Source organism: Lipotes vexillifer, unplaced genomic scaffold (assembly GCF_000442215.2).
Source record: "Lipotes vexillifer unplaced genomic scaffold, Lipotes_vexillifer_v1.1 scaffold584, whole genome shotgun sequence".
Lineage (NCBI taxonomy): Eukaryota > Metazoa > Chordata > Mammalia > Artiodactyla > Lipotidae > Lipotes > Lipotes vexillifer.
Genome location: NW_006783036.1, coordinates 2,774,580 through 2,784,692, shown reverse-complemented (window position 1 = coordinate 2,784,692; position 10,113 = coordinate 2,774,580). Strand labels below are relative to the sequence as shown.

Below are 10,113 nucleotides of genomic sequence, written 5' to 3'. Positions count from 1 at the left end.
AAGAGTAACCTTTTGATAGTTTGCTAGTTTCTTGTACCTTTGCTGTGTTTAAATTCTGTAGGGTTATTTTTTCTTTATTCAGTTTTTTTAGATTGAATGTGATTAACTTAACCAACTAATATTTCAAATTCCAGAGCTATTTAAGATAAAAATGTAATCACGAGTACATTACAGGTACAAAACACTTTAAAAAAACACACACGCAGAGGAAAGACTTTAAATCTTTTCCTGTTAATTGTAATTAAGCTATAGCCAATTTTCTTTTAAGTAATTCTCCTCTTTCATTTGTCTTAGAACTCCAGAACTTCAGAAAGGAGTAACTACAAGTAGAGTAATTGTAAAAACCGTGGTAGAGGCTCTTCATTATTCTGGTGTTGGGGAAGTGAGGGCTATAACAATAGTCCCCTATGGACTTTCTCCTTGTGACTCATTTGGGGGAGTACCTCTACCCAGGGTTTCCTACTTGAGACTAGTCAGGGAACAGTGCTCTTTGCTTCAAACCTCCCCCCAAACAGCACAGCCACCCCTTTCTGTCTGAGGGTGTTCAACCCCTAAAAGTGCTCCTCTAGGAGATCTTGAAGTACATAAAACCTTATTGGGGAAATAGGGTAAGGACCCCAAAGTCAAATGTGAACCTCTGAACACTTTTATGTTTACTAAAATATAAGACTAGTGTAAGGAAACATCAGACAATTTTCACACCTTAAATTCATAGCCGTGGGTCTTCTACAGTTAATTTTCATCACGTATGAACTTGGAGCAGGAAGTTTGTCATCTCTACAGGTGTATTCCAGCGCCTTCCGCACTGCAGGGCAGAAAGCCAGAGCTCAGTGCAGGTGTCCGGGATTGCTGGACAGGGGGAGGGGTAGATGGAGAGAGGGAGAGGTGGAGGGATGGAGTAGTGGATAGAGGGAGGGATTTATGGATTCACAGATGCATTTCTGGCCCCTCACTTGCTAGGAATCCAGGCTCTCCTCTCGCTGCGTTTTACAGAGCTTGTATCTGGCTTATATTTGGTTTAGCTTTGTAGTAGATGACATGCATATAGGTCATTTTTGAGGAGTCTCCCCTCCCAGATAGTCCATACCTTTCTGATGCTATTCATTCATTCATCAGATATTGTGTGGAACACCTGGAAACCGGCCCTGCTCTAGGTTCGGGGGGACCACATCAAACAAAACCAAGAGCCTGCTCTGCTGGGGCCAGCACCCTCGCCCACTGGCCTGCTGTCACTCCTCCCCAGTGCCCTGAGGAGGCCCAGCCGGAACACTCAAATGTCTGGGGTGGAAAAGGCTTCCCGTGGCTATTGCTGAGCCTTCAGGGTCCAGGCCCTGTCCCTAGTGCCCATCAGGGCTGTGCTCTGCCAGGCAGAGCCTGTACTTACACTGTGCCTGGAAGGAGCACACCCACATATCCAGAATTTCACACTGGTCAAGGCATGCCCCTCACTGGCCTTGTTTGGTGCATCTTTCTTGGCTGTTCCAGAATATTAGCACCTCCTTATGCATGTTAAAGTGATTTTGTCTGGTTCAGAAAAAAAAGGAATTGATTGGAATTACATTAAAGGTATATTAACTGGGGGAAGATTCATGTTTTTATGATACTCTTTTTCCATCTAGGAGCCTGGTGCATCACCTCCATTTTTCGGGTCTTGTTTTCTGACTTTTTAGAAGGTTTTATGAGTTTCTTGGGATTCTTTACCTTTGCATTAAATTTATTCCTAAGTGCTTTATAGTTTTTGTCACTCTTGTGATGGGGTTATATTTTTTTCATTTCTACTTCTAGTTAGTTCTTACCAATCTGATGAAATGCTGTTGTTTTTTTAAATATTTTCTTATTCTGTCACCTTATCAAATTTTCTTATTGATCTTAGTAATTTTTTACTAGCATCTGCATATATACTCCTGTCATTTGTAACTAGATACTTTTTTCTCTCTTCCAATATTTATACCAACACATACTGGTGGTTTTAATTTTATTATGCCGTTAGCTAGGACCAGTAACACAGAGATAACAGAGGTGAGAGCAGGCCTCCCTGTTACCTCCCATTTTGGTGAAAGGCTTCAGCATTTCCTCGTTTCATGTGAAAATGGCCCTTGGTTTCTGGTAAATCGCCTTCACCCAGCCTGCTACTGCTCCATGGTTCACATTTGCATGGCTCTTACCGGTACCACCCTGGCTGGTTGGTCTCGTGCTAGCACTGCTGCTGAATTTTATCAGGTGCCCTATGATTTTTCTCCTTAAGATGTTAATTTAATAATTGCTGTGTTGACAGATTTTCTGGTTTTGAGCTATTCTTGCATTACTGAGATAAACCTCAATATTGTCGCAGTATATTATAACTTTTCTACGTGCTGGGTTCAGTTTATTAATTTTCGTTAATCTCTGCTTTCATATCTACTGTGTGAAGCTGGGCCATAGTTTTCTTCCTTTTTTGTACTACTGTATTTTGTCAAATCTAAAATGTGTTGATACTGGCAATTTGTGATCTTTCCTGAGGATGGTCTGTACATTTTTATGCCACTCTCTCATGCTGCCATCCGATGACAGGGATTGTAAAATGCACCCGATTTTAGCAAAAACCAAATGTGGAATAACAGATGCATCTTACAGTACATGACATAGGGTGAAAAGGTTGCTTTAGAACTCAGCTGGGCCTAGTGCTTTGCTCAGTGATAAATCTGCAGATTCCTTCCACGTTAGGTCAGTTTAGAGTTGGTCATGTATTGAGTGGTACATTGTGTTCTTTAATCTTTTAATTTCTTTTACCTCTGTGGTGGTGATGTCTCCTTATGAGTTCATTTATTCTTTTGGTTATTTTGTTTTCAATATATTTCACTTCTACTTTTATCTTAATTACTTATCCTGTTTTGTTTTATTTTATTGTTTTCCTCATTTATTAAGTTAAATACAGAGTTCACTTAAAGCCATGTATTCCTCTGAGTATAACTTCAGCTCTATCCATAGATTTTCTTTTCTTTTTCTTTTCAAATCATAGCCTTTTTTTAAGAGTTTTATTGAGGCATAATTTACATACTGAAAAATTCACTAACTGTAATTGGAAATTTTGATTATTTCAATAAACACGTAGAGTTGTGCAACCATTACCACAATACAGTTTTAGAATATTTCCATCACCCATCAAAAAAATTACCTTATGCCCATTTGCCATCAATCCCCACTCCTATCCCCAGCTCCAGCCAACCACTGATCTGTTTTCTGCCTCTAAATTTGCCTTTTCTGGACATTGCACATAAATGAAATCGGCAATATGTAGTCTTTTACATTTGACTCTTAATATAATGTTTTTGAGGTTCATCAAAACCTCAAAAGTAGTTTCTTTTTAATGCTGAATAATATTCTCTATTTTATGAACATCCCACATTTTATTTATCTATTCAACAATTGATGGATATTTGAGTTGTTTTTTTAGCTATTACGTATAACGCTGCTCTGAACATTTGAATACAAGTCTTTGTTTGAACATATATTTTCATCTTTCTTGGGTAGATACCTAGGAGTGGAACTGCTGGCTTGTGTGGTAAGTTTATGTTTAGCTTTTTAAAAAAACTGCTGAACTGTCTTCCAGACCATTTTAAGTTCCCACCAGCAATGTATGGGGTTCCGATATATCCACATTCTTGCTAACACTTGTTATCGTCTGTCTTTTTGATTATAGTCTTTCTTATGGGTGTGTACTGGTATCTATCTCCTTATGGTTTTAATTTGCATTTCCCTACTGGCTACAGATATTAAGCATCTTTTCATGTACCTGTTAGCCATTTGTATACGTTGTAGGGTTTTTTTGGCTGTGCTGCATGGCGTGCGGGATCCAGGTTCCCCAGCCAGAGATCGAACCCATGCCCCCTGTGGTGGAAGCGTGGAGTCTTAACCACTGGACCACCAGGGAAGTCCCTGTATATCTTTTTTGATGAAATGCCTATCAGATCTTTTGCCTGTTTTTAAATTGCCTATCTTCTTATTGCTGAATTATGCCAATTCTTTATGTAATCTGGATATGAGTCCTTTATCAGGTATATTATTTACAAATATTTTCTCCCAGTTTGTGTCTTGACTTTTTACACTCTTTAATAGCGTCTTTGAAGCCCCCAAATTTTGAATTTTGATGAGGTCCAATTTATCACATTTTTCTTTTATAGATCTTGCTTTTGATGTTGCATCCAAGAACTCTTTGCCTAACTAAAGGTCACAAAGTTTTTTTTCCTGTGTTTTCTTCTAGAAGTTTTCTAGTTTTAGTTCTTATATTTAGGTCTGCGATCCATTTCAAGTTAATTTTTTGTGTAATGTGAGGTAGAAGTCTAAATTCATCTTTTTGCACATGGATATCCAGTTGTCCCAGCACCATTTGTTGCAGTAGCTGTTTTTTCATGGAGTTTCCTTAGTATCCTTATCAAAAACCAATTGACCACAAATGTAAAGTTTAATTTCTGGACTCTCACTTTTATCACATCAATCTATATGCCTGTTTTATGCCAGTACCATGCTATCTCATTGTGGTATCTCACTGTTGTTTTAATTTGCACTTCTGTTATGAGGTCAGGTGCTTTTACAAATGTTTATTGGCCCTTTTCCATTGGACTGCCATTTTCTTAACTTTTTTTAAAGAGTTTTTATTCTGGATATGAACTCTCTGTTGGTTATATATGTGTTACAAATACTTTGTTCCACTATAGTTTGGCTTTCATTTTAGCCATTCTGGTGAGCTGGTTTCAAAGTTAACTGATGATGAGTGAAGTTAAACATCTCTTTGTAGGTTTATCGTCTGCTCAGATATATTATTTTGTGAAGTTCTGGTTTAAGTCTTTGGGCCCTTCTTTCTACTAGGTTGTAAAATTTTATAAAAAATAGATTTGTAGGAGTTCAGATATAGGTCCTTTGTAGATATGGGAATTGCACATTTTCTTCTACTCTTGTGTCTTGAATTTTCACTCTCAAAGGCGTTAGCACTTTGAGAGTACTTTGATCTGTTTAATATATCTTTGCTTTCCACAGAGTAGTGAAGATGTTATCTTATGTCTGTTTTCCTAAAACTTTCTTTGACCTTTCGCACTGGACTGTACAGTCTATGTAGAGTTAAGTTTTGTTTCTGCTGTGATGCTAGAGGTCACAATTCCTTTCCCGTGTGGCTCTCTGTCTGGCACAGCACCCTTGTCGAAAAGGTCACTCTTCACTCACTGTGGTGTTATCTTTGTTGTAAATAAAGTACCATCACTGTGCGGACCCGTTTCTGGGCTCTGTTTTTTTCCCCTGGCTGCCTGAGCTGTGTCGGGAGAACACTAACACACCCTAGGAGGTCTTGGTGTCTGGTAGTGTAAGTCCTTCAGCTTTTTCTTCAGAATTGCCTTGGCTCTTTTCATTTCTGTATAGGTTTTAGAATCAGTCATTTGTCCAAGAAGTCCTGCCTTTTAGTGGGGAATGGTATTTCAAGACCACAGTCTGGGTGCTAGGATTCTCGTTGCTATTAGAATGGTCACTGTTTACAGGACTTTTTAGTAGACCAAATTAGAAAATAGGTTTTTTTTCAGGATATAGCACATCAGGAGTTCAAACTGATATTTTCCATTCAAATGCAGGTTTGTAGGCATGTATTTAACTTCTGTCTTATATCTCCTTTTTGTCACACTGAGATTTTTGGTTCTCAAGGACATCAGTGATAATAAATAGAACTTAAGTACCAGATAATTATTCATTTACTTTATCCCACATTATACACAGTGTATTTTCAGAAAAATGATACCAACATTGTGACCAATGTGACGACTGAAAGGTTAAAATTTTTGCATCTTTTCATTTCCTTCCCCCTCCGCCTTTTTTATAGTTTAACTACCTTCATTCTCAGAGCACATAGTTGTGACAAACTGTACTCTCTCCCTCCCATCCCTGTTTACACTTGTTCCCCACGGGAATGTACAGCTGGTGCTCACCTCCAGTCTCTGTGCTGATACCCCTCATTATTTTGGTGTGAAGCTTCCTCTCTAGGAGACTTTTATTTCAGACTTCAAAGAATGTCTGGATAGAAAGTCCTCGGTTCATGTTTTCGTTTCATGAGTATCTTAAGGATGTTCCTCCACTTCCGTCTGTGATAAAGCATTGCTGTCAGACTCTGGTGTCAGTTTAATTTTCTTTATCTTACAAGTTACTTGGTCTGTTTGCTTTGATGCCTAAACAGGTTTTTTTCTTCTTTAAAGTCCAGTAATTTCGGAATATATCATTCTGGGTTGACTTTCCCACATATATGCTATGTTCTTTAAATATGTAGTACCAAATCTCTTTTTCTTGGATTATTATTTTGAGGATTTGTTCTGTTCCCTTGCTTTCGTTTACTCCTGTGGAGACTCCTATTGTATAAATATTGAATCTTCTTTGCCTGTTTTTATGTTTGTTGTCTCTCTCTGGGTTTTTATCATTCCTTTTTGATTTAATTTTTTTCTCTTTTTTATGTACTGTTCCCTGTAAGGCATTTTATGTTGTGCTTATTTGCTCTTGTATTCTTTTCAGTTAATCTTCATTTCCGAAATTATTTTTTCTTTTTTTTAATTCTTTACAGAGTTATTACCTATTTCTGAGTTTTTCTATTAATATTCATGTAGTCCTTTGACATTATGCTATTTAATGTCTTTTGTCTCATCTTGAAGTATTAGGCTGTAGTTTTTAATGTCTTTGTGGGATGTCTCCCTGTCATGCTTTTACTGCTGCGTAGGTGTCGTTTAGTTCCTTTTCGCTTTTTCCTTATAAGAACTCCGTGTAGGACTTGACTTTGATCCCTCCTGATGCTCGTGTGTGTGTGAAATTAGAGAAGAGGAGCTTGGGCTCTAGAGCTCTAGCTTCGGTTATTTTTGTGAAACTTTCTAAAATGTGGTGGCTTACCTCCTGAGTGCCCTGATTTGGTTCTCTTCCCCTGCTAATATTTGGACCTTCTTTTTCCATTTCCTCTCCTGCCCCTCTGCTGTTCAGTCTGGATTCTCTTCCCAGCAGTTTCTCACCAGTGTGACCTAGTTCTGGGAGAAAGCTACGGCTGCTGAATTTTGAGGGTTCCAAGGGCCCCTTCAGTCTTGGCTGCAGACTCCTTGCCCTCATCCATTGTGGGGTACAGACCCCTTCTGCTTTCAGCCGCTGTTCTCAGGTGGGTTCACCCGGCTCTCTGGTTATCTCAGAGTTCTCAGCTCCAGAGGACACCCGTTGTTCCTCTCTGCCGTCTTCCCGCAGACACTGATAGCACACGAGCCTGTGGCTGCTGGTGGGCTCTCCTATATGCTCACGTGTCTGTGGGGACACATTTTCACCTAATTTTGTTGTAGATTTTGGCTATGGGTATTTGATTTTGCCTGCTTGGTTGCACTGTATGATTTTATGCAAGAATTTGGGGTGGTTAAAAAAACTCTGCCACAATTTTTTCAAAATATCTAAAACTTGGAAGCAACCAGGATGTCCTTCAGTAGGTGAATGGATAAACAAGCCATGATCCAAAATATGGCATATTATTCAGCAATAAAAAGAAATGAGCTACCAGGCCATGAAAAGACCTTAAATGCATATTACTAAATGAAAAAAGCCAATCTGAAAAGGCTGCATCCTGTATGATTCTAACTATATGACATTTTGGAAAAGGCAGTGCAGACAATAAAAAGATCAGTGGTTGCCAGTGGCTGGGAGAATGGGGGGATGAATAGACAGAGCACAGGAGATTTTTAGGACAGTGGAACTCTCCATATGTTACCGTAATGGTGACTACATGGCATTTTACATTTGTCAAAACCCATAGAATGCACAAAGTGAACCGTAATGTAAACTATGGTCTTTAGTTAATAGTAACGTATCAATATTGGCTCATCAGTTGTAAGAAATGTGCCACATTATTGCAAGATGTTAATAATAGGAGGAACTAGGGGAGGGTGGAGAGGGGTATGGGAACTCTGTACTTTACATTCAGCTTTTCTGTAAACCCAATAATTAAATTCTATTAATTTAAAAAAATGGCTGCCAGAGGCAGGGGGTGGGGAGGTAGGCAAAATGGCTGAAGGATGTCAAATGGTACAAACTTGCAGTTAAAATAAGTAAGTCATGGGGACGTAATGCACAGCATGGTGACTATGGTTAATAATAATGCATTGAATATTTGAAAGCCGCTAAGAGAGTAGGTATTCAAAGTTCCCATCACAAGAAAAAAAAGTTTTGTAACTGTGTATGGTGATGGATATTAACTGTTAACTAGACTAATTGTGGTGATCATTTTGCAGTATATACAAATATCAAATCATTATGTTGTACACCTGAAACTTATATAATGTTTTATGTCAATCATACCTCAGAAAAGGAGGGCTGCCGCTGCCATCTCTTTGGACTCCTCCATCGTTGAGTATCTGAATCCCAACCTTTTTAAGTCCTCCATAACAGTATTACTGTTTTATTCTGTTGATGACCATTTAGATTTATCTACTTATTTATCATTTTATTCTTCATTCCTATTTGCATCTCAGACTTTCCATCGGACGTCAAAACCTTGTTTGAATACATCATCTAGAATTTTCTTTGATAAGAGTCTGCTGGTGGCAAACTGTTTATCTGGAAAATGTCATTTGCCCTCATTCTTGAAAGATAATCACTGAATATCTAATCGTAGATTTTTGTGTTCCTTCAGTACATTGAAGATAAGTATTTCATTGCCTTTTGACTTGCATTAGTATTGAGAAGCCAAATTCATTCTTATCCTTTTTTTAAAAATTTATTTTAGTTATTTATTTTTGGCTGTGTTGGGTCTTCATTGCTGCGCACGGGCTTTCCTCTAGTTGCGGCGAGCTGGGGCTACTCTTAGTTGGGTGCGCGGGCTTCTCATTGCGGTGGCTTCTCTTGTTGCAGAGCACGGGCTCCAGGCGCGTGGGCTTCAATAGTTGTGGCGCACGGGCTCAGTAGTTGTGGCTCGTGGGCTCTAGAGCACAGGCTCAGTAGTTGTGGCACACGGGCTTAGTTGCTCCACGGCATGTGGGATCTTCCTGGAACAGGGCTTGAACCCATGTCCCCTGCGCTGGCAGGTGGATTCTTAACCACTGTGCCACCAGGGAAGTCCCCAAATTCATTCTTTTTGAAAGTATTGTTTGTGATCTCTGGGCACTTTTCTGATTTTGACTATGACATTGATTTTTTTTCAGTGATTCCGCTGCCAGGGGTCCAAGTATAGATTTCTTTTTTATCAGTCTTTTTTGCCATTCACTTTGAGTCTGTGGATTGTTATATTTCCTCAGTTGTAGAAAGTTCTCAGCCATTATTTCTTCAGTTGTTATCTCTGTATTAGTTTCCTTTATTTTCTCCCTTTGGCTCTAATCAGATGTGTATTGGAATCTTTCATTTATTACCTTTCTTTAAGATTGTATTTTTCAACCTTTTTGTGACTTACCGTGCTATATTCTTTTTTATTTTTTTAACATCTTTTTTTTTTTCTTGGTTGCATTGGGTCTTCATTGCTGCATGTGGGCTTTCTCTAGTTGCGGCAAGCAGAGGCTACTCTTCATTGCAGTGCGCGGGTTTCTCATTGCGGTGGCTTCTCATTGTGGAGCATGGGCTCTAGGTGCACGGGCTTGAGTAGTTGTGGCACGTGGGCTCAGTAGTTATGGCTTGTGGCCTCTAGAGCACAGGCTCAGTAGTCGTGGCACACAGGCTTAGTTGCTCCGTGACATGTGGGATCTTCCCGGAGCAGGGCTCGAACTCATGTCCCCTGCATTGGCAGGTGGATTCTTAACCACTGTGCCACCAGGGAAGTCCCCCCCTTTTTTTTTTACATCTTTATTGGAGTATAATCGCTTTACAATGTTGTGTTAGTTTCTGCTGTACAACAAAGTGACTCAGCTATACGTATCCATATATCCCCATACCTCCTCCCTCTTGAACCTCCCTCCTACCCTCCCTATACCATCCCTCTAGGTCGTCACAAAGCATTGAGCTGATCTCCCTGTGCTATGCAGCAGCTTCCCACTAGCCATCCATTTTACATTTGGTAGTGTGTATACATCAGTGCTACTCTCACACTTCTTCCCAGCTTCCCCTTCCCCCCACCTCGTGTCCTCAAGTCTGTTCTCTACATCTGTGTCTTTATTCCTG

General features: G+C 39.5%; 1 protein-coding gene across 1 annotated transcript in view; it reads left to right on the top strand.

The window, feature by feature from the left end:
• Window positions 1–10,113, top strand: part of PPP2R5C (protein phosphatase 2 regulatory subunit B'gamma) — a 117,674-nt gene that overhangs the window by 367 nt on the left and 107,194 nt on the right. The window lies entirely within an intron of this gene.